The 24746-nt window shown below is 56.4% G+C and overlaps 1 protein-coding gene across 3 annotated transcripts in view; it reads left to right on the plus strand.

The window, feature by feature from the left end:
- Positions 1-24746, plus strand: part of LOC136404021 (lysine-rich nucleolar protein 1-like) — a 360920-nt gene that overhangs the window by 229445 nt on the left and 106729 nt on the right. The window lies entirely within an intron of this gene.

Consider the following 24746-nt stretch of genomic DNA (forward strand, 5'->3'; position numbering starts at 1 on the left):
GTACAAGACTATGTAGCAAACCTGTTCTGCGAGGGGGAGGAAAGCATTCCTGCAGGGGGGCAGCAGGGAACGGCAGGGAGCGGCAGGGAGCGGCAGGGAGCGCAGGGGGCGGCAGGGAGCACAGGGGGCGGCAGAGGGCGGCAGAGGGCGGCAGGGAGCGTAGGGGGCGGCAGGGAGCGGCAGAGGGCGGCAGGGAACGGCAAGGAGCGCAGGGGGCGGCAGGGAGCGCAGGGGGCGGCAGGGAGCGCAGGGGGCGGCAGGGGGCGGCAGGGAGCGCAGGGGGCGGCAGGGAGCGCAGGGGGCGGCAGGGAGCGCAGGGAGCGGCAGGGAGCGCAGGGGGCGGCAGAGGGCGGCAGGGAGCGCAGGGGGCGGCAGAGGGCGGCAGGGGGCGGCAGGGGGCGGCAGGGGGCGGCAGGGAACGGCAAGGAGCGCAGGGGGCGGCAGGGAGCGCAGGGAGCGGCAAGGAGCGCAGGGGGCGGCAGGGAGCGCAGGGAGCGGCAGGGAGCGCAGGGGGCGGCAGGGGGCGGCAGGGAGCGCAGGGGGCGGCAGGGAGCGCAGGGAGCGGCAAGGAGCGCAGGGGGCGGCAGGGAGCGCAGGGAGCGGCAAGGAGCGCAGGGGGCGGCAGGGAGCGGCAAGGAGCGGCAGGGGGCGGCAGGGAGCGCAGGGGACGGCAGGGGGCAGCAGGGAGCGCAGGGGGCGGCAGGGAGCGCAGGGAGCGGCAGGGAGCGCAGGGGGCGGCAGGGGGCGGCAGGGAGCGCAGGGGGCGGCAGGGAGCGCAGGGGGCGGCAGGGAACGGCAAGGAGCGCAGGGGGCGGCAGGGAGCGCAGGGAGCGGCAAGGAGCGCAGGGGGGCGGCAGGGAGCGCAGGGGGCGGCAGGGAGCGCAGGGGGCGGCAGGGGGCGGCAGGGAGCGCAGGGGGCGGCAGGGAGCGCAGGGGGCGGCAGGGAGCGCAGGGAGCGGCAGAGGGCGGCAGGGGGCGGCAGAGGGCGGCAGGGAGCGCAGGGAATGGCAGGGAGCGCAGGGGGCGGCAGGGAGCGGCAGGGGGCGGCAGGGAGCGGCAGGGGGCGGCAGGGAGCGCAGGGGGCGGCAGGGGGCAGCAGGGAGCGCAGGGGGCGGCAGGGAGCGGCAGAGGGCGGCAGGGAACGGCAAGGAGCGCAGGGGGCGGCAGGGAGCGCAGGGGGCGGCAGGGAGCGCAGGGGGCGGCAGGGGGCAGCAGGGAGCGGCAGGGAGCGCAGGGGGCGGCAGAGGGCGGCAGGGAGCGCAGGGGGGCGGCAGAGGGCGGCAGGGGGCGGCAGGGGGCGGCAGGGAACGGCAAGGAGCGCAGGGGGCGGCAGGGAGCGGCAAGGAGCGCAGGGGGCGGCAGGGAGCGCAGGGAGCGGCAGGGAGCGCAGGGGGCGGCAGGGGGCGGCAGGGAGCGCAGGGGGCGGCAGGGAACGGCAAGGAGCGCAGGGGGCGGCAGGGAGCGCAGGGGGCGGCAGGGAGCGGCAGAGGGCGGCAGGGAACGGCAAGGAGCGCAGGGGGCGGCAGGGAGCGCAGGGGGGCGGCAGGGAGCGCAGGGGGCGGCAGGGAGCGCAGGGGGCGGCAGGGGGCGGCAGGGAGCGCAGGGGGCGGCAGGGAGCGCAGGGGGCGGCAGAGGGCGGCAGGGGGCGGCAGAGGGCGGCAGGGAGCGCAGGGGGCGGCAGGGGGAGGCAGGGGGAGGCAGGGAGCGCAGGGGGCGGCAGGGAGCGCAGGGAGCGGCAGGGAGCGCAGGGGGCGGCAGGGGGCGGCAGGGAGCGCAGGGAGCGGCAGGGAGCGCAGGGGGCGGCAGGGGGCGGCAGGGGGCGGCAGGGAGCGCAGGGGGCGGCAGGGAATGGCAGGGAGCGGCAGGGGGCGGCAGGGAGCGCAGGGGGTGGCAGGGGGCGGCAGGGAGCGCAGGGGGCGGCAGGGAATGGCAGGGGGCGGCAGGGAGCGCAGGGGGCGGCAGGGAATGGCAGGGAGCGGCAGGGGGGCGGCAGGGAGCGCAGGGGGCGGCAGGGGGCGGCAGGGAGCGCAGGGGGCGGCAGGGAGCGCAGGGGGGCGGCAGAGGGCGGCAGGGAGCGCAGGGAGCGGCAGGGAGCGGCAGGGAGCGCAGGGGGGCGGCAGGGAGCGCAGGGAGCGCAGGGGGCGGCAGGGAGCGCAGGGAGCGCAGGGGGCGGCAGGGAGCGCAGGGGGCGGCAGAGGGCGGCAGAGGGCGGCAGGGAGCGGCAGGGAGCGCAGGGGGCGGCAGGGAGCGCAGGGAGCGCAGGGGGAGGCAGGGAGCGCAGGGAGCGGCAGGGAGCGCAGGGGGCGGCAGGGAGCGCAGGGAACGGCAGAGGGCGGCAGGGAGCGCAGGGGGCGGCAGGGAGCGCAGGGAGCGGCAGGGGGCGGCAGAGGGCGGCAGGGAGCACAGGGAACGGCAGGGGGCGGCAGGGAGCGCAGGGGGCGGCAGGGAGCACAGGGAACGGCAGGGGGCGGCAGGGAGCGCAGGGGGCGGCAGGGAGCGCAGGGGGCGGCAGGGAGCACAGGGAACGGCAGGGAGCACAGGGAACGGCAGGGGGCGGCAGAGGGCGGCAGGGAGCGCAGGGGGCGGCAGGGGGCAGAGTGGCAGCCGGAGCCCCTCCCGTCATCAGTCATCAGGACCGCGGGCACACTGCCCTGGCTGACCTGCTGCTTCTGCTCCCCCAGGGGGGCCCCTGTGCCTGGCGGGGCTTCCTGGGGTCCCCTCCGTAGCTGTGATGAATGCCCCCCCCCGTTGCCTGTATGGATCCCCCCTGGTGAGGCGCTGGCCAGAGGCCTCATCAACCCTCCTCCTGGCTGCAGTGTGTTAAGTGGGTCCTCCGCCCCGAACCTCTTCCTCCAGCTCAATGAGCTGGCGGCAGCAGCTTGCTGATACAAAGTTCCTATGTATTGAGCTGGGTTGTCCTCAGCCTGCCCCTGCTTGTCTGACCCGCTTGTCCTGGTGGCTGGGACCGCCCTGGAGGATGGTGAGGCAGCTTTATTGGTGGGCAGTGTTACATCCCGGCGAGACAGGCCGCAGCAGACCCAAAGTAAATTTTATACGTTTTATTGCAGACCTGCACAGGGACTGCAGGCAACCCATGCAAGGGAGCACTGCAGCCCCCCAAACCTGCGCAGGGACTGCAGGTAACCCACACAGGGGAACACTGCAGCCCCCCAAACCTGCGCAGGGACTTCAGGCAACCCACGCCTCCGAAGAGACTGGAGCGCTGCAGCCAACTAAACCTGCGCAGCCAACAAACTGCGCAGGGACTGCAGCCCCCCAAACCTGCACAGGGACTGCAGCTCCGAGCTTCTAAAATGGCTCCTTTTTATAGGGTGGCTGTCTAGGATGAGCAAGCATCATACAGAAGCTGATGTGGCTGTTAGTCATTGGCTAGGGAGGTCGTGCGCAGTTACAGGGGGGGTATTACTCAGTGGAGAATTTCAAACATAAACTTCTGATAAGGGTCTCTGACTCAATGCAGGATGTTGCTGAACTCTTTGTTCTCAGCGTCACAGGGACCTTGTACACTCTTGGCAGCCCCAGCATGTCAGTACTCCTTGAATCTAACAGGCAGCCCTTTTGCTTATGGTTGATTCTTAGTAAGAAGTTCCCACGGACCCTGGTTGGTTGGGTATAGGGCAGCTTTTCACCTAACCACCCTCCACTAGGCTGAACAGGGGAAAGTTAGGGCGGGGTTCCCGGGGAGTGGGGCAGAGGAGGAAATTTGAGGAAAACAGGGAATGGTGGAGCAGAGAATGCAGCCACTCTCTACAGGGGACGGCCCTCCGCAGTCCCCATCCCTGTGTCCTGTGCAAACGAGAGCCCAGTGGTACCAGAGGTTCCGTTTTCCTGAAACTTGGAGAAAGGACGTGTGTGTGTGTGTGTGTGCCTGTGTGTGCATGTGTGTGCGTGCGTGTGCATTTGTGTGCGTGTGCATGTGTGTGCGTGCGTGTGTGTGCTTGTGAAATACCTCCATTTTAATACCTGCGATTAACCCTTGAGAATGTTTTTAATACCGTGCCCGCCAAACACACTGCGTCGAGAGGTCGAATCCACCTCTTGGGCTCCCTCCCGGTTGGCAGTTTCCAAGCTAAGGAAAGCGAAACGTCTGAACATCAGGCAGCTTCTCCTTGTGGAAACCACGGGCAGCCAGCTCTTCCTGGGTGATAGGACTGGAGCAGTTCAGAAAACAGGACCAGAAGCCAGAGGGCCCTGAGGTCAGTGCAGGGCTCACGCCCCGTGTGATCTCGAGCGGGTCCTCCAGCGGGCCGCCCCTCAGATTCCCTCTCTGCAAACGGGAGAGAAGCCCGCCTCCTGCGCAGGGCTGCCTCCTGCGACTCCGAGAACCATGGCTCTGGGACGCGCTCTGACCCACCGCGGCGTGAGCACAGTGGCGTGTCCCGCGTGGAGGCACAGACGTTAAGAGCCAAGGCGCAGTTATCTGTGCACCCTCCCTGCATTGCCACCACATCCCGAGAGCGGAGCCTCCACCACCCCTGGTCCCTCGGCAACAGTGAGGGGAGACCCCGGGCAGGCTCTGCACAGGCACGCAGCACGAGTCAAAATAGGTTTCTGTGGAGCCACTGATTCTTGGGGGTCCTGTGAAGCCATTGAGTACTTGGGGGTCCTGTGGAGCCATTGAGTACTTGGGGGTCCTGTGAAGCCATTGAGTACTTGGGGGTCCTGTGGAGCCATTGAGTACTTGGGGGTCCTGTGGAGCCACTGAGTACTTGGGGGTCCTGTGGAGCCACTGAGTACTTGGGGGTCTTGGGGAGCCATTGAGTACTTGGGGGTCCTGTGGAGCCATTGAGTACTTGGGGGTCCTGTGGAGCCACTGAGTACTTGGGGGTCTTGGGGAGCCATTGAGTACTTGGGGGTCTTGGGGAGTCATTGAGTACTTGGGGGTCCTGTGGAGCCACTGAGTACTTGGGGGTCCTGTGGAGCCACTGAGTACTTGGGGGTCCTGTGGAGCCACTGAGTACTTGGGGGTTCTTGTGGAGCCACTGAGTACTTGGGGGTTCCTGTGGTTTGCAGCAAAACCCACCTTATCCCGACAGACATGGTTCTCATTAAGTTGTTGTGAGTCGAATTAACTAACAAATACATACAGAACGGTGCCTAGAACCTGGTAGGCCTTTGTGTTAATCAGCTCTGTTAGATATCCGATAACCCCGAAATCGCAGTGGCTCACAACCGCAGGCGTTGACTTCTCGAACCCGTGATCAAGGTTGTTAGCTGCCGGCTGGGACGAGCTCTGAGACGCTGTGCTGGCGGCAGGAGGGAGAGAAGAGGAGAGTTGGCGGAAATACGCAGGAGGTTTACACGTCTGTTCAGCATCCGTCCCATCTCACCGAAGGCCACGTGGGCCAGAGCAGGTCACAGGGCCAAGCCCAGCGTCCGTCCCATCTCACCGAAGGCCACGTGGGCCAGAGCAGGTCACAGGGCCAAGCCCAGCGTCCGTCAGCTTGTGCAGCGATCACACGGCAACAGGCGGGAAGGTCGAGTCCTCTTCCTGGAAAGCGGATGATTGGGGAAAATTAATTATAAAACCTCACACAGCCCTCAGGGAACAGTAACTATTTAGGCTTTTCATATATGGCCGAAGGAGCCAGCAGGAAGAGGGTTGGGCTCCGAGGGGCAGAGATGCACAGAAGGACAGAGAGGATGATTGAGGTCCGTTTTCTTCCCGGCGGGGCCTTGGGAGATCAGCGCTGGAAGGAGCGGCAGAAGGCACCCGTTTCAAAGGGGCAGAGAATCGAGCATCGTTCCGGGTCCACAGGATGACACAGGACCCAGAGTGACTGAGACAGGTCTCCCTGCGCTGCAACCAGGACACAGTCAGAGGGGACTCGGATACACAGAATGACACAGGACCCAGAGTGACTGAGACAGGCCTCCCTGCGCTGCGACCAGGACACAGCCAGAAGGGACTCGGATACACAGGATGACACAGGACCCAGAGTGGACACAGCCGGAAGGGACTCGGATACACAGGATGACACAGGACCCAGAGTGACTGAGACAGGCCTCCCTGCGCTGCGACCAGGACACAGCCAGAAGGGACTCGGATACACAGGATGACACAGGACCCAGAGTGACTGAGACAGGCCTCCCTGCGCTGCGACCAGGACACAGCCAGAAGGGACTCGGATACACAGGATGACACAGGACCCAGAGTGACTGAGACAGGTCTCCCTGCACTGCGACCAGGACACAGCCAGAAGGGACTCGGATACACAGGAGGACACAGGACCCAGAGTGACCGAGACAGGTCTCCCTGCACTGCGACCAGGACACAGCCAGAAGGGACTCGGATACACAGGAGGACACAGGACCCAGAGTGACCGAGACAGGTCTCCCTGCACTGCGACCAGGACACAGCCGGAAGGGACTCGGATACACAGGAGGACACAGGACCCAGAGTGACTGAGACAGGTATCCCTGCACTGCCACCAGGACACAGCCAGAGGGGACTCGGATACACAGGAGGACACAGGACCCAGAGTGACTGAGACAGGCCTCCCTGCGCTGCGACCAGGACACAGCCAGAAGGGACTCGGATACACAGGATGACACAGGACCCAGAGTGACTGAGACAGGTCTCCCTGCACTGCGACCAGGACACAGCCAGAAGGGACTCGGATACACAGGATGACACAGGACCCAGAGTGACTGAGACAGGTCTCCCTGCACTGCGACCAGGACACAGCCGGAAGGGACTCGGATACACAGGAGGACACAGGACCCAGAGCGACTGAGACAGGTATCCCTGCACTGCCACCAGGACACAGCCAGAGGGGACTCGGATACACAGGAGGACACAGGACCCAGAGTGACTGAGACAGGTCTCCCCGCACTGCGACCAGGACACAGCCAGAGGGGACTCAGATACACAGGATGACACAGGACCCAGAGTGACTGAGACAGGTCTCCCCGCACTGCAACCAGGACACAGCCAGAAGGGACTCGGATACACAGGATGACACAGGACCCAGAGTGACTGAGACAGGTCTCCCTGCGCTGCCACCAGGACACAGCCAGAGGGGACTCAGATACACAGGATGACACAGGACCCAGAGTGACTGAGACAGGTCTCCCCGCACTGCGACCAGGACACAGCCAGAGGGGACTCAGATACACAGGATGACACAGGACCCAGAGTGACTGAGACAGGTCTCCCTGCACTGCCACCAGGACACAGCCAGAAGGGACTCGGATACACAGGATGACACAGGACCCAGAGTGACTGAGACAGGTCTCCCTGCACTGCCACCTAGGACACAGCCAGAAGGGACTCGGATACACAGGATGACACAGGACCCAGAGTGACTGAGACAGGTCTCCCTGCACTGCCACCAGGACACAGCCAGAAGGGACTCGGATACACAGGAGGACACAGGACCCAGAGTGACTGAGACAGGTCTCCCCGCACTGCGACCAGGACACAGCCAGAGGGGACTCAGATACACAGGATGACACAGGACCCAGAGTGACTGAGACAGGTCTCCCCGCACTGCAACCAGGACACAGCCAGAAGGGACTCGGATACACAGGATGACACAGGACCCAGAGTGACTGAGACAGGTCTCCCTGCGCTGCCACCAGGACACAGCCAGAGGGGACTCAGATACACAGGATGACACAGGACCCAGAGTGACTGAGACAGGTCTCCCCGCACTGCGACCAGGACACAGCCAGAGGGGACTCAGATACACAGGATGACACAGGACCCAGAGTGACTGAGACAGGTCTCCCTGCACTGCCACCAGGACACAGCCAGAAGGGACTCGGATACACAGGATGACACAGGACCCAGAGTGACTGAGACAGGTCTCCCTGCACTGCCACCAGGACACAGCCAGAAGGGACTCGGATACACAGGATGACACAGGACCCAGAGTGACTGAGACAGGTCTCCCTGCACTGCCACCAGGACACAGCCAGAAGGGACTCGGATACACAGGAGGACACAGGACCCAGAGTGACTGAGACAGGTCTCCCCGCACTGCGACCAGGACACAGCCAGAGGGGACTCAGATACACAGGATGACACAGGACCCAGAGTGACTGAGACAGGTCTCCCCGCACTGCAACCAGGACACAGCCAGAAGGGACTCGGATACACAGGATGACACAGGACCCAGAGTGACTGAGACAGGTCTCCCTGCGCTGCCACCAGGACACAGCCAGAGGGGACTCAGATACACAGGATGACACAGGACCCAGAGTGACTGAGACAGGTCTCCCCGCACTGCGACCAGGACACAGCCAGAGGGGACTCAGATACACAGGATGACACAGGACCCAGAGTGACTGAGACAGGTCTCCCTGCACTGCCACCAGGACACAGCCAGAAGGGACTCGGATACACAGGATGACACAGGACCCAGAGTGACTGAGACAGGTCTCCCTGCACTGCCACCAGGACACAGCCAGAAGGGACTCGGATACACAGGATGACACAGGACCAAGAGTGACTGAGACAGGTCTCCCTGCACTGCCACCAGGACACAGCCAGAAGGGACTCAGATACACAGGATGACACAGGACCCAGAGTGACTGAGACAGGTCTCCCCGCACTGCGACCAGGACACAGCCAGAGGGGACTCAGATACACAGGATGACACAGGACCCAGAGTGACTGAGACAGGTCTCCCTGCACTGCCACCAGGACACAGCCAGAAGGGACTCGGATACACAGGATGACACAGGACCCAGAGTGACTGAGACAGGTCTCCCTGCACTGCCACCAGGACACAGCCAGAAGGGACTCGGATACACAGGAGGACACAGGACCCAGAGTGACTGAGACAGGTCTCCCTGCACTGCCACCAGGACACAGCCAGAGGGGACTCGGATACACAGGATGACACAGGACCCAGAATGACTGAGACAGGTCTCCCTGCACTGCCACCAGGACACAGCCAGAGGGGACTCGGATACACAGGATGACACAGGACCCAGAGTGACTGAGACAGGTCTCCCTGCGCTGCCACCAGGACACAGCCAGAAGGGACTCGGATACACAGGATGACACAGGACCCAGAGTGACTGAGACAGGTCTCCCCGCACTGCGACCAGGACACAGCCAGAAGGGACTCGGATACAGTGCTATTTCAGCACCTCAGGGGTCTGTTTTGTGGGGAAGGGGTAACAACATGACCGGGGGTTGGCAATCTTAGCGAAACAAGCCCCTCCACCACAGTGTCGGCCCCTCCTCTCCTGTCTTGTCAGACGGCCACGACCAGCCAGAGGACGCAGAGCAGGAGCCCAGAGGACTGGTCAGGGGGTCACGTGACAGCCCAGGACCCGGGGGGGTGGGGGGTGGAGGCAACTCTGGGACAGGCTCCCTGGGGCTCCACACCGTGAAGGTAAATCCACGAGCCAGCAAAAGCCCCCGACTGTCCCCAAAAAGAAGCTGTCAATTCTCCCCAGAGGCTGCTGGACCTTCTGAAGCCAGGTCACTAGTGAAACAGCCTATTGGTCCGGGCAAGAACACACACAAATGAAAGAATTGTCTCTAGATGGAAGATGCAGAGAGCATCACTTACCAGGGGCTTTCCCCCAACCCCCAGGCTCGGATGAGGAAGAATGCTGCCAGAAGGGGCCTGACCTGTGGTGGCACAGGGGATAGGGCATCGACCTGGAACGCTGAGGTCGCCGGTTCGAAACCCTGGGCTTGCCCGGTCAAGGCACATATGGGAGTTGATGCTTCCTGCTCCTTCCCCCTTCTCTCTCTCTCTCTCTCTCTCTCTTCTTTCTAAAATGAATAAATAAAATATTCTTTTAAAAAATGCTGCAGCCCTGGCTGGTTGGCTCAGTGGTAGAGCATTGGCCTGGCATGCAGGAGTCTCAGTTCGATTCTCGGCCAGGGCACACAGGAGAAGCGCCCATCTGCTTCTCCACCCCTCCCCCTCTCCTTCCTCTCTCTCTCTCTCTCTTCCCCTCCACAGCCAAGGCTCCATTGGAGCAAAGTTGGCCCGGGAGCTGAGGATGGTTCTGTGGCCTCTGCCTTAGGCGCTAGAGTGGCTCTGGATGCAACAGAGCAACGCCCCAGATGGGCAGAGCATCACCCCCTGGTGTGCATGCCGGGTGGATCCTGGTTGGGCACATGCGGGAGTCTGTCTGACTGCCTCCCCATTTCCAACTTCGGAAAAATGCAACAACAACAAAAAAAAGCTGCAAAAAGTAAGGCCACGCACGGTGACAGTTGTGACCGCTTGCTGGGCTTAGATGGGGTTTGGAGAAAAGTAAAGGAACGCTAGCTTCTCCCTGCTGGAGTCCCCAAAAGACGACAGCCAGCCTGCACTAAAAAGACGAGTAACTATGTTTTGGAAGTGAGGGTTAGCGGGAACTTTATTCGATAGTAATGATTACAAACTACTAGGAGGTTGAACCACATGAAATTGCTGGTATTTGAAACAGAACGCTGACCCGCAAGTCGAACGCCCGCCGAGGCCTCCGCTTGGGGATCGTTTTGCTCGCTGATGTCTTGGCCAAGCTCGCATGGGTTTCGCTCGCCCCACGCGAACGGGGTGCGTGCTGTGGCCCCGCTGTGGGACCTGGCCAGCGTCCCTGGTCCCTGAGACACTCGCACCGCCCCTCGCCAGCAGGGGCACCGCTCCGTGTGCTGGACTCACTCCATCCCCCCAATGGCCCGAGGAGAGGCAGGCGCTGTTGTTACCATTCTCATCCTACAGCGGCGGAAACTGAGGCACAGAGTCTCCACTGGGTTTGAGCCCAGACGCTCCGGCCCCAGGGCCGTGGGCCCGTTCATCTCTCTCTCCACGGCGCCCACACTGGGGAGCAGGGACGACCCCCCGGCCCCACCCCGCGCTCCGTGGCCCAGCTGCCTCTGAAGGGGCCGGTGGTCCCAGGGAAGAAACGGGCTCATTGAATCTTCCCTGAAAGCTAATCCAGCCATTTACTCCCAATTTGGAGTGGATGCTGTCATCTCTCAGATTTCAAAGAAGATGAATGCATGGGTCAAACTGAATTAAAAATTTTAATTAAATAAGACTGTACCAGACAGCTTGATGGAAAACGAGGACCCGACAAAGGGAGAGAAGAAATGAGCGGTCCGGTCCGAAGGCCGGGGTGCTGTGGAGAGCGGTCTGGACCTGTCTGGCCTCTTCTCCTGGGCAGGAAAACCAGTTATGCCAATTAAGGGTGAGACGGCCCCGGGCTCTCTGAGGGGAAGTCTGTTCCCAGGCAGGTACCAGACGACATGTCTGCCCACTTCCCTATTCCTCCCTGCCTCCCAACACTGAGGCCCTGCAAGCCAGGGACCTGGTCTCAAACCTCAGGTGACCTCTGTGCCCTGCCCACAGAGGAGCCCTTGCAAAAGAGATATTGAGAGGGAGAGGGAGAAAGAGAGACAGAGAGAACGAGAGACGTCAGACCAGCAGCTCCCAGGGAGACCTGGCCTACAGACTTAATTTGCACAGTAGTTTGTTTTCTTATTAGGAGGTTTTCCCTTTTGAGATCCATATTGGCAGTTTCTCTTTTTTTAATTTTTTTTTTTATTTTTTTTTTATTTATTTATTTTTTTTCTTTCATTTTTCTGAAGCTGGAAACAGGGAGAGACAGTCAGACAGACTCCCGCATGCGCCCGACCGGGATCCACCCGGCACGCCCACCAGGGGCGACGCTCTGCCCACCAGGGGGCGATGCTCTGCCCATCCTGGGGGTCGCCATGTTGCGACCAGAGCCACTCTAGCGCCTGAGGCAGAAGCCACAGAGCCATCCCCAGCGCCCGGGCCATCTTTGCTCCAATGGAGCCTTGGCTGCAGGAGGGGAAGAGAGAGACAGAGAGGAAAGCGCGGCGGAGGGGTGGAGAAGCAAATGGGCGCTTCTCCTGTGTGCCCTGGCCGGGAATCGAACCCGGGTCCTCCGCACGCTAGGCCGACGCTCTACCGCTGTCTTTTTTTTAAATTATTTTTTTTTTATTCATTTTAGAGGAGGGAGAGAGAGAGAGAGAGAAGGGGGGAAAACAAGAGAGAGACGGGGGAGGAGCAGGAAGCATCAACTCGTGTATGTGCCTTGACCAGGCAAGCCCAGGGTTTTGAACCGGCGACCTCAGGGCAGCTTCTCTTTAAACACTGCCACTCCAAAGTTGGTCCACAGCCTGACCAGGCGGTGGCGCAGTGGATAGAGCGTCGGACTGGGATGCGGAGGACGCAGGTTCGAGACCCCGAGGTCGCCAGCTTGAGCGCGGGCTCATCTGGTTTGAGCAAAAGCTCACCAGCTTGGACCCAAGGTCACTGGCTTCAGCAAGGGGATACTTAGTCTGCTGAAGGCCCACAGTCAAGGAACATATGAGAAGGCAATCAATTAACAACTAAGGTGTTGCAACACGCAATGAAAAACTAATGATTGAGGCTTCTCATCTCTCCGTTCCTTTCTGTCCCTGTCTATCCCTCTCTCTGACTCTCTCTGTAAAAAAAAAAAAAAAAAGGCGGTCCACAGAGCACATATGGGAGTTGATGCTTCCTGCTTCTCCCCCCTCTCTCAAAATGAGTAAATTTTTTAAAAACCACTTTTTTAAATACCCAGATACAACACCTGACCAGGCAGTGGTGCAGTGAATAGAGCGTTGGACTGGGATGCAGAGGACCCAGGTTCAAAACCCCGAGGTCACCAGCTTGAGCGTAGGCTCATCTGATTTGAGCAAAGCTCACCAGCTTGAACTGAAGGTCACTGGCTTGAGCAAGGGGTCACTCGCTCTGCTGTAGCCCTCCTGGGTCAAGGCACATATGAGAAAGCAATCAATGAACAACTAAGCTGCTGCAATGAAGAATTAATGCTTGTCATTTCTCTCCTTTTCTATCTGTCTGTCCTTATCTGTCCCTCTCTCTGTCTCTCTCTCTCTCTGTCTCTGTCACAAAAATATATATATATACCCAGATCCTTGGGTCACACTCCACACCTTTATTTGGAATCTGTGGGTGTGGGACTCTGGCATCAGCCTTTCTACAAGCTCCCAAGTGATTCCACTGGGCGGCCCAGGTCAAGAACCAATAAGTTAAAGTCAGTAGCTCTGGCCACCCCTGGGCTTCCTCTTTCCCCACGGCGTCCAGCGGCTGGGTCTGAGAAGCTATTCCTTCACCTCACCTGGCATGGGGGCCACAATGCAGTGGGTGGAATGTGATCTATTGAATGGGACGCTTGAAGCCATGTCAACACAATAAATTAAAAATAAATAAAAAGAAATACATTTAACAAAAACATTTCATTTAGTTGCTAGTAACAGAGACTCAGCTTAGGAGGGTTTAACAGAACAGTTTCATTTCTCTCTCCTCCCACAAGCAGCCAGAGCCAGGCAGCGAGATCGATTTGAATAGGTCCGCTCGTTATCGAGAGCCCAACCTCTTCCTGTCTACTCGTCCGCATTCCTCAGCATGCGGCTTCCATTTTCAAGGTCACCCCACGGTCCAACATGATCGCTAGAGCTCCGGTCACCATGTCTGTGTCATAGACACAGGACAGGGCCAGGGCAGAGAAAGAAGCTGGCTCTTGTCTTACAGAATATTCTTTACTTCCATCACATTGCCCAGAAATTGGTCACAGGAACAAACCGTGTCGCAAGAGAGGCTGGGAAAGGGAGCGTCTCAGGCATCACCCAGAGCTGTTACCAAGAAAGGGGCAAATGCTGTGGACTCGGAACCACAGGAGGGGAGGGAGTGAGCGGTTGGCAGGGAGAGCTGGTTCCAGGCAGACGGAGCGGCAGGCACAAAGGTTCCAGGAAGAGAGGGAGGTCAGTGCGTCCTCAGAACTGAAAGGCGGCTGAAGAGGCTGGAGCCCAGGGACCAGGAGGAGACGAGAGGCGGGAAGAGGAGGACCCGTCCTTCACGCACGCACACCAGCAAGCCGAGACAGGAAGAGGAGGACCCGTCCTTCACGCACGCACACCAGCAAGCCGAGACAGGAAGAGGAGGACCCGTCCTTCACGCACACCAGCAAGCCCGGCTGCCTACCGTCCGCTCCGGTCAAACCGTGGCGCGAAACAGACCCGTGTTCCTGTGCCAACTTCCCTTCTCACTCAGGGAGAGAGCCCTGGGGGAAGTCTTCCAACTGGTCTGAGCCACTTTTCTTTACCTATAACAGAGGCAGGAAGTGGAAAGAACCTATAGATTTATTATGTGAATTAAATACATCGATAAAATAGATAACTCACGTAAGAAAGTTAGTAGAGCGCCCAACACCTATTAGGACACATTATTATTTATTAATTACATCCTTGGCCAAAAAGATTCATGCAATTGTGACGTAGTCAACAGTCAAGAGTTCTATCCCAGCTTTGAACAAAGCACCTGGCACACAGCAGTGCTCAAAAAATGGTTGGCCTTTGCGTGGTTGGCTCAGCAGTAGAGTGTCGGCCCCGGCACGTGGATGTCCTGGGTTCAATTCCCAGTCAGGGCACACAGGAGAAGTGCCCAACTGCTTCTCCACCCTTTCCCCTCTCCCTTCTCTATCTCTACTCTTTCTTCCTCTCCCACAGCCATGGCTCAGCTGGAGCAAGTTGGCCCCGGGCACTGAGGACAGTTCCATTGGCCTACCCCTCAGGCACTAAAATAGTTCAGTTGCCGAGCAACCAAGCAACAGCCCCAGATGGGCAGAGCAACGCCCTATAGGGGGCTTGCTGAGTGGATCCCAGTCGGGGTGCATATGAGAGTCTGTCTCTCTGCCTCCCCGCTTCTCTCATAAGAAATTTTTTTTTTAACTGTAGCTGTTCCTATTGTAACTGTTGCCAAGGACAGTAGACAATTTGCCGGAATTTCTTCCAGCCTCTTTCTTGACTCCTTCCCGCATGCCACCTACCACAGATCTACCCAGTCTTCAAATCACTGTCTCAATAGCAAAAGAAACAAGGACACCAAGGTGGGACATGCAACCCCCAGGGATCTAACCCCCTCCCCCAGGTGCCTGGTTAGGTCTCTGAACAGTCTGTTTTGCTCAGGCTCTGAATCTGCTCAGCTCCGATGCAGGAATGATTCCTGAGTTGGACTTGAACAAAACCCACACTCAAACCTCCAGGAACCATCACCATGTGTATCCTCATCGATTTTCTAAGCCTATTTTTATTGTTCCTCTGCCTGTTGAGGGCTGCATATCATTTGGGGCTGCGTTCCTTTCATAAACAAGCAGCTATGTAGGTAAATAACGGGAAGAGCTCGCATGTATTAAGTGCTGTTACTTAGTAACAGGGCTGTCCCTGTGGAACTTCGCCTCCCTTGTTTTATTCCGGCGGCACCGCAGCCCGAGGTGGCTGGGAGGCGAATGGTCCCCATTCCTCGGAGGAGGAGGCCCAGGCTCAGAGAGGTGAGGTCACTTCCCCCACAAAGAGGCGGAGTCAGTGCTGCCTGTGGACAACAGTCTGACAGTTCCTCAAAAAGGTCAACACGGAGTTGGCATGCGACCCAGCAGCGTCACTCCTCCGTGTAGACCCCACAGAAACGAAGGCATCTGTCCACACCAAGCACACGGACACACGTGTCCACGGCAGTGCCAGTCACAATAATCACAACGTGGGGAGAGCCCAGGCGTCCATCACCCGGTGAATGGATCAGCCAGACACGACACAGCCGCGCGGAGAATGGAGCGCTGGTGACCGCTGCCGCAGGGACACACCTTGTGAAGACATCGTGTTCCGTTCAAGAAGCCGGACACGGAAGGTCTTGTGTCGCATGGTGCCACTGATATGAAACGTCCAGGAGAGTCAAATCCTCCAAGACAAAGAGCAGCCTGGTGGCGAAGGGTGGGGCTTAGAGGAAACGGGAAGTGACTTCAAATGAAGACAAGGTCTCTTCGTGGGATGATACAAATATCCTGGAATTAGATAGTGATCATGGTTGCCCAACTCCATGAAGGCACTAAAATCGACAGGATTGTTTAAAATCACGAATTTTATGTTCAAGGTATTCTCTCTCTCTCATTTTTTTTTTTTTTAAAGAATAGGGATTTGACCTCCAGTCTGGTAGCCAAGCACCCAGAGAAGGTGGCCCGGCTCCAGGAGGTCCTTCCAAGCTAATGGGTCACAACCTTCCAGACCCAGTCTCTCCTTTTTCTGTAATAAAACTGTGTGTCATCCCGCATTACTCTCCTAAAGGGAAACTCAAGGATACTAGTAGTACATGCAATATTTGTTAAATCAATGTAATAACCTGATTCTGATATAAAGAAAAAAATTTAAGGGACAGCCATAATAAAAACACATAAACACCCAGGCATCGCCACCCAGAAGACATCCGGATGATGTAGCCGGACTTAAAAGCTTTTATGAAGCCACAGCCACCAACACTGGCAGGCTGATGGTCCCACAAATGCCACTGGGCAGGCTTCCACCAGTGATGTGAGTTCCTAAAATAGAGAGGAGCAACGCTTGCTAACTTTCTCAACAACACAAAATACAGTCTTCCCCGACTATACGTAACAATGCTGTATTGTATAATATATTTGAAAGCTGCTAAGAGACTTTTAATATTCTCACCACACACACACACACACACACACACACAAAGTCATAATTATGTGAGCTGATGGATGTGCTCACTAATCTTACTTATTGTAACCATTTATATATAGAGAGATATATGAGAAATTTATATCTATAGCTATAAAGATATAGATATATGATTTGGTATATAAATTCTCAAAATCTAACTTTAAAAAATCTTGTCAAATTCATCCCAATTCTCCCTCCCCTCTACACAGTTCCCCCCCCCCCCGGCTTTTTGAGATATAATTAATGCAGAACATTATGTAAGTGTAAGGTGTACAATGGAATAATTTGGCATATGGGATGATTGTGAAAATTATCATAATAAAAAGGTGAAAATAAATAAAATTATAAAAGGTTAATTGTTGTTGTTGTTTTTTTTTATGGTTAGTTCATTTTTCTCCCGGAGCCCAGTTACTATTTGTGTTCATGTCTTTCTAGAGGAATTCAAGATTATCTGCGAGGGATGGTGGTCAGAACCTGCATCGCACAGTGAGTCCCTGTAGAGTTCATCGTCCCCAGATGAGACGAGGGTAGCAGAATATTAGGGGCTCTGGGAAACATCCGAATGCTGCTCTTTATTGGCTGTGCAGCTTCAGGCAAGTTACTAACCTCTCTGAGCCTCTGTCACCACTGCCAGAGGATGGACTTAACCGCAGTGCCCGTTTCTGGGATCGCTGGGAGGAAGAGGGATACATGAACTAGCGGCCGCTGTGGTTATTTTATCTTTACTTCCCGTCTCAAGGCTGGCTCCTCAGTCTCCCGTTCTCTCACCCAGGGAACCGACAAGGTGTCCTCAGGCTTCTGGTCTGACTCTGCCTGAGCCTCCCTCCACTCTGACCTTAGCTACCCCTCCCCTGCCTGCCCCAGCCCAGTTTGAATATGCAGTGAACCTTTATAACATGCTCAGGACTGGGCTGGACTCTCTACCTGGATTATGTCATTTAATCTGTGGTATTATTGGAACCCATTTCACAGAGGAGGGAACGGAGGCTCAGAGAGATTAAAATTATATACCTAGGACGTGGGCTCTCGCCTCAGGTGTACTTGATTCCCCAAAGTTGTAAATTTGGGGAGGGGGAGGCAGTCATCGTAAAAGTTCTCCCAAAATAGGTATTGAGGTGTCTGAATAAAGATTCCTCCCCACTCTGGTGTCTAGACACAGGGACCACCCAATTGTTTATGCCCACTTGACAGATGAGAAAACCAAGTCCCAAGGTGCGTGCCAGCAGCAGAGACAGACCCCCTTACTCAGACTCCCACTTCTCAGGAGCTGGGTGTGAAGCTCACGTCTCTGGACTCTCGGTCCAGTGCTCACTCTGCTCCTCTTCCCATTGCCCTTCCCAGCTCACCCCCACTTCCACCCGACTCCAGCTGTGCCCCGGGCCTGGGAAAGTGGGGGCAGTGGCATTCTAGATGAGGAAGTAGCAGGTGCCCTCCGTTCCGGCCCCCTTCAGCTCCGTGACCTTGGGCCGGTCTCTTCCCATCTCTGGAAGCCCAAATTCCTCATCCCACCCCCACCCCTTTCTCTGTGGTCATCTCAACAGCCCCCAGGGAGAGTCCCACTCCCTTCTCACACCCTGACACCCCCCCCCCTCCCCATCCTCAGGAGGCAGAGCTGGAGAAGCAAAGAGCCATCAAATACAAAGAAGCCTGCTCTCTGAAGCCAAAAGCCGTCGCCCTCTCAAGGACAAAGAGAAGCAGCTGCGTTCACTTCACAGCCAGAGCTCCGCGGCGCGGAAGAGCCAAACCTGTGGGCGCGCTGCCACCGTGTGGCCACTTGCGTCCCCTGCGGGCCGCCGGCTGGGGCTCGGGGACCAGGGGTTCCTAAGGAAAGAGAGAGAGGACGGCGAGTCCGCCTTTGGGGGAATGGAAGTGGAACCAGGCCTGGGGACCGCGTGGCGCACCGAGAAGCGTGGAGGCGGCGCCCTGAGAGCGGCGCGGTTCCCGCCTTCACCCTCCAGGTCGTGCCGGCCGCGTCCTTGCTCAGCTCACCACGCTTGCGGTCTGTCTCCCGCCCCCTGGGTCAGCGCGGCCTCCCTTTCTCGGCCACTGGGTGCCCGGGTCTTTCAGGCGCACCCGCGAGCCCAGCTGGGGTCCCTTCGCTGCATTATCGTCGTTCAGTTCGTTTCCGTGTCCAGGGGAGGAGTCAGGAGTATCTCTCATGTCGCCGTTACTCCGACATCGTCCGTGGCTGGCGATTCCTCCCTTTCAGTACTTTGACTGTTTGGGTCCACCCTCTGCTGGCTGGTAGAGAGTTTGCTGAGAAGTCTGATAACAACCTGATGGTTGTTATAGGTCATGTTCCTCTTCTCCCTAGCTGCCTAGACGATTCTTTCTTTGTCATTGACTTTTGACAGTTTTATTACAATGTGCCTTGGGAGTAGATCTGTTTGGGTTGGGGTAACTCAGTATTCCGTTTGCTTCTTGGATTCGAGGATCTAAGTCTTTCCATGGGCTTGGGAAGTTCTCATCCATTACTTGTTTGGATAGGTTCTCCATCCCCTTCTCCCTCTCTTCTTCTGATACTCCCATTATTCCCAGGTTGCTCCTTCTGATGGAGTCAGACGGTTCTTGTAGAGCTCTATCTTTTTTTTTCTTTTAATTTGTGAGTCTCTCTCTTCTCTCTGTAGTGTCTCTAGCTGCCTGTCTACGATGTCACTGATTCTCTCCTCTATCTGGCCTGTTCTGTTAGCTAAACTTGCTACCTCAGTTTTCAATTCATGTATTGAGTTCTTCATCTGTTTTTAAAGTTTCAATCTCCTAGGTGAGCTTATTAAGTTGCCTATTGGAGTTTTCTCGCATCTTGTTGAGTGTTTTCAGAACTTCAGTACAAGCAACGGTGAGGATGTTTAACACACATGATTACACCAGGGCACCTCTAACCTGCTTCTTTTTTTGTGTGTGTATTTTTCCGAAGGTGGAAACGGGGATCGACAGTCAGACAGACTCCCGCATGCGCCCGACTGGGATCCACCTGGCACACCCACCAGGGGGTGACGCTCTGCCCACCAGGGGGCGATGCTCTGCCCCTCCAGGGCGTCGCTCTGTCGCGACCAGAGCCACTCTAGCGCCTGGGGCAGAGGCCAAGGAGCCATCCCCAGCGCCCGGGCCATCCTTGCTCCAATGGAACCTCGCTGCAGGAGGGGAAGAGAGAGACAGAGAGGAAGGAGAGGGGGAGGTATGGAGAAGCAGATGGGCGCTTCTCCTGTGAGCCCTGGCCGGGAATCGAACCCGGGACTTCTGCACGCCAGGCCGACGCTCTACCACTGAGCCAACCGGCCAGGGCCCTAACCTGCTTCTGATGGAGTCGTTGTTCAGTTTTTATAACAAAGTACTATAGACCACGTACAGCAACAAGTTCTAGAGCCCGGAAGTTCAAGAGCAGGGCACCGGCAGGTCGGGTCTGGTGAGAGTTCTCTTCCAGGGTGCAGATAGCTGACTTTGCACTGTGCCCACACTGGGTGGAAAGAGGGAGGTCTGTGGGGTCTCTTTGATCAGAGCCATCATCCCATTCACAAGGGCTGCGCCCTCCTGAACTCATCACTTCCAAAGACCCCACCTCCAAATACCGTCACTTGGGGGTTTAGAACTTCAACATAAGAATTTGGGGGGAGCAGTTCTCTGCACGGGGGGGTGGTCGAGTACAGCAGCAGCGGCCCGAGCTGGGAACGGCGACCAGAGCCTCAGACCACTGAGGATGAAGATCTCAGTCAGCCCCCAGGTAAAGCACTGAAAATATGACAGTAAAACTTATTCCAAGAAAATGCATAAATGTCCGTTATCTTCTTATTCACTCAACATGCCTGTATGACAGTTCTTGTGTGCAAGACACAGAAATGGCTCTGGTGAATTAAGCAGTAAAAGTGTTTAGTAGAAAGAGATGGAAGGACTTCTGGAATCATCTGTACCCAGGGTTGCTGTCTCCCAGGGCAGGGGCGTCGGGAGGAGGACGGACCAGAGAAAACAGACAGCATGGCTGGTTCTAGCTTCTCTTGCTGACACCTCTCTTCTGTTCTAGGCCTTCTCTTTCTCCTCCCTCTATTGCTGGTTTTTTTCCCTCGTCCTGACTCACTTCCCTGTCCTTGCCTATGTCCCCATTACATAACTGTCCCCTCTCTCAGGGCCCTTATGTAACTCAAGTCACTCAGACTCCTGTCCGCCTCGCACTCTCTCCTCAGCCTGGCCTGTCTGGCACCATCCCTCACGGTTGACGGTTGATGAGGCCCAGCCCTCAGCAAGGAGTGTGAACAGAGGGAGGGAGGGTAGGGAGGGAAAAGGGGAGGGGACAGGAGAGGGACAGGAGGGTCGGGGAGGCCACTACCAGCCCCAGGGGTTAGGCTAGACAAGGCTTGACTGGCAGGAAGGAGCTCTAGAGCAGTGGTCCCCAACCCCTGGGTCGCAGACCGGTGCTGGTCCATGGGCCATTTGGTACCAGTCCACAGAGAAAGAGTAAATAACTTACATTATTTCTGTTTTATTTATATTTAAGTCTGAACAATGTTTTATTTTTTTAAAAATGACCAGATTCCCTCTGTTATGTTCATCTAAGACTCACTCTTGACGCTTGTCTCGGTCACGTGATACATTTATCCGTCCCACCCTAAAGGCCGGTCTGTGAAAATATTTTCTGATCTTAAACCGGTCTGTGGCCCAAAAAATGGTTGGGGACCAGTGCTCTAGAGGACCCTCCTGTACACAAAGCCCTGACCCACGGCCTGTTGTCAGGGGACTCAAGCGGGTTTTCTGATAATCACCCTCCCTGTGCCTCAACGTCCACTTCTGTAAGATGGAGACGACTAGGTCTGCACCCTCACATTTACTGCAGCATGATTCACCGTTGCCGAGACACGGAAGTGACCTACGTGTCCACAGACGGACGAAACGGGTACAGAAAACGTGGGTATGTTTGTGCAACGGAATAATATTCAGCCTTAAAAAAAGAAAAAGAAAAAGGCCCTGGCCGGTTGGCTCAGTGGTAGAGCATCGGCCTGGTGTGCGGGGGACCCAGGTTCAATTCCCGGCCAGGGCACATAGGAGAAGCGTCCATTTGCTTCTCCACCCCCCCCTCCTTCCTCTCTGTCTCTCTCTTCCCCTCCCGCAGCCAAGGCTCCATGGGAGCAAAGATGGCCTGGGCGCTGGGGATGGCTCCTTGGCCTCTGCCCCAGGCGCTAGAGTGGCTCTGGTTGCGGCAGAGTGACGCCCTGGAGGGGCAGAGCATCGCCCCCTGGTGGACGTGCCGGGTGGATCCCAGTCGGGCGCATGCGGGAGTCTGTCTGACTGTCTCTCCCCATTTCCAGCTTCAGAAAAATACAAAAAACAAAGAAAAACAAAAACAAAAACGGGAACCCTGTCACTTTCAACAGCACAGACAGACCTGGAGGACATTGAGCCAAGTGATATGAGTTAGACACAGAAAACCAATTACTGGACAGTCTCACTTAGATGTGGAATCTGAACGAGTTGAACTCATAGACACAGGGAGTGGAATAGTGGTGACCAAGGGGGCAGGGGCTTGGTGGGCAAGATGTGGCTCGGAGGATGCAAACCTCCAGTGATAAGATACACAAGTTCTGGGAATCTAATGATGACTGTCGTTAAAAAATTGTATTATGCCTGACCAGTTGGTGGCGCAGTGGATAGAGCGTGGGACTGGGATGCGGAAGGACCCAGGTTCGAGACCCCGGGGTCACCAGCTTGAGCATGGGCTCATCTGGTTTAAGCAAAGCTCACCAGCTTGGACCCAAGGTCACTGGCTCGAGTGGGGGGGTTACTCAGTCTGCTTGAAGGCCCGTGGCCAAGGCACATATGAGAAAGCAATCAATGAACAACTAGGGTGTCGCAGCGAAAAACTGATGATTGATGCTTCTCATCTCTCTCCGTTCCTGTCTGTCTGTCCCTATCTATCCCTCTGTCTGACTCTCTCTCTGTCCTTGTAAAAAAAAAAAAAATTGTATGCTTGAAAGTCACTGAGAATAGATGTTAAGTGTTCTGAGCACAAATCATCGTCGTCGTCATCATCATCACCAGCACGTGAGGTGATACATGTCTTAACTAGCTTGATTGTGGTAATTATTTCGCAGTGTATTCCTATATCAAATCACCACTTTGGACACCTTAAATATATACGATTTTTATTTGCTATTTATACCTCAAAAAAGGTGGGCATGGGACAAGGATGAGCAACAGACAAGGTTTCTGCTCTCGCTGAGCTGAGAGCTATGCTCTGCATACAGTAGCCACTACCCACATGAGGCTATTTAAATTCAAATTAACTAAAAATAAACAAAACTGGCCTAACCTATGGTGGCACAGTGGATAAAGCATCGACCTGGGATACTGAGGACACCAGTTCAAAACCCTGGGCTTGGCCAGACAAGACACAAACAAGAAGCAACTGCTATGAGTTGAGGCTTCCTGCTCCTCCCTCCCTTTCTCTCTCTCCCTGTCTCTCTATCTCTCTCTAAAACCAATAAACAAAAATTTTTTTTTAATTAAAAATAAATAAATCTAAAAGTCATACTAGTTCCACAATCATGCTAGTCACATATAAAGTGCTCAACCGTGACCTGTAGCTAGTGGTTCACGTACCAGACATCATTCAGATGGAAAAACACTTCCAATTACTGCAGAAAGTCCTTAGTGCTGAGATGCAGTCTAGCTGGGGAGACGGAACTCAACAAACAGCTAGACAGACACCTGATGACACACCACGACATTCACCAGAGGGAAGCCGCGGGCACTGCCATCTCTATGTTCAAGTGAGGCGTAGAACCAGGAACCTCCATTTTTCACTCCCCCAAAGTGGATGGAGCATCTGAGAGCCTGGCATGGCTCCGGGCACCTCCTAGAGCTGTTCTCCCCAGGGCTGGAGACTGAAAGAGCCCTCCAAGGACAGGAGGCTTACACTTGACGATGTGTGACCTTGCAACAAGGGACACGTGGTTTAGCTAGCGGCTGGGAGAAACAGCTTGGGTTGGATCCCAACTCTGTCAATTGTTTGATCGTGGGCCAGTCATGAATCCCTCTTAGCCTCAGCATTTCCATCTGTAACCTGGGCTGAATAATGGTATCTGGCCGAGAGCATTGCTGGGAGGATTAAATACTGTACTTTAAAGGAGCAAAAACCTGGTCTGACCTGTGGTGGCACAGTGGATAAAGCATTGATCTTGAACCCTGAGGTCACAGGTTTGAAACCCTGGGCTTGCCTGGTCAAGGCACCTATGGAGTTGATGCTCCCTGCTCCTCCCACCCTTCTCTCTCTCTCTCCTCTCTAAAATGAGTAAGAAATAAAGTCTTAAAATAATTTTTTTTTAATAAAAGAGAAAACCGAGTTGTGCCTGCCACACAGCAAGCACTACGTAGTGATGATGACAATGCTGACGGTAATGATTAGCCATGGCTCCTTGACCTTCTGGGGGGTGATGCCCGTGTCACTCAATACCTTCCCCTCATTTCCCTCTTCACATATCACCCTCCACTGGTCATCACAGTCAGGGGCCCTCTGTAAAAATAAGCCAGGAAAGGGAATATAACCACAACTAGAATATTAATCACGTCACAGTAAAGGGCTTTTCACGTGCCGTGAAAATACATGTGTGTGAAGCACTTCACATGTATTACTCCGCGTTTCACCTTCAGCACAGCCCCCACAGGCTTGAACTACTAGAATGATCTCCCTATTGCTATGAGGAAACTGAAGCTTAGAAGGTGAACCCCCCACCCCGGTCCCCCCATCTCACCTTTATACTGGAGGGAAAGGATTTCGGCGGCAGTTCCACTAGGTACCGCCAGGGGGAAGTGGCCGTCCACTTTCCAATTCCGCAGCCTGCAGATACTCAATGATCGCCTACTGTGTGCCAGGCACTGTTCTAGGCGCAGAGCGCACGTCGGCAAATCAAACGAAGTAATCATTCTGCCCTTTCCTTTCATTTTTTCCTTAAAAAATAATTAAAGATATTCGAGGGGATGCGTACCTGGCCTGACCAGCAGAAAACCGACCTGGCTGGGGGCAGGTTCGCGACCTGACTGAGGGAAGGGATGAGGAAAGAAAGGTCCGTTGTCCCCAAAGATCCGTGCAGGCAACTCCCCCCGGAATGCAGTGTCATTCTGCCACCTTCCTGCCTCCCCACGCCCCACCCCAACCGCAGGGAGGTGGGGAGCTGGGGTAATCCCCCCTCGTGTCTTGTAGGGCCTGGATGGGTTGGGGTGAGAGGTTCTCACTCTGAATAACTGGAGTTGAGTGGTA

This window comes from Saccopteryx leptura, chromosome 4 (genome assembly GCF_036850995.1).
Source record: "Saccopteryx leptura isolate mSacLep1 chromosome 4, mSacLep1_pri_phased_curated, whole genome shotgun sequence".
In the NCBI taxonomy this organism is placed as follows: Eukaryota; Metazoa; Chordata; class Mammalia; order Chiroptera; family Emballonuridae; genus Saccopteryx; species Saccopteryx leptura.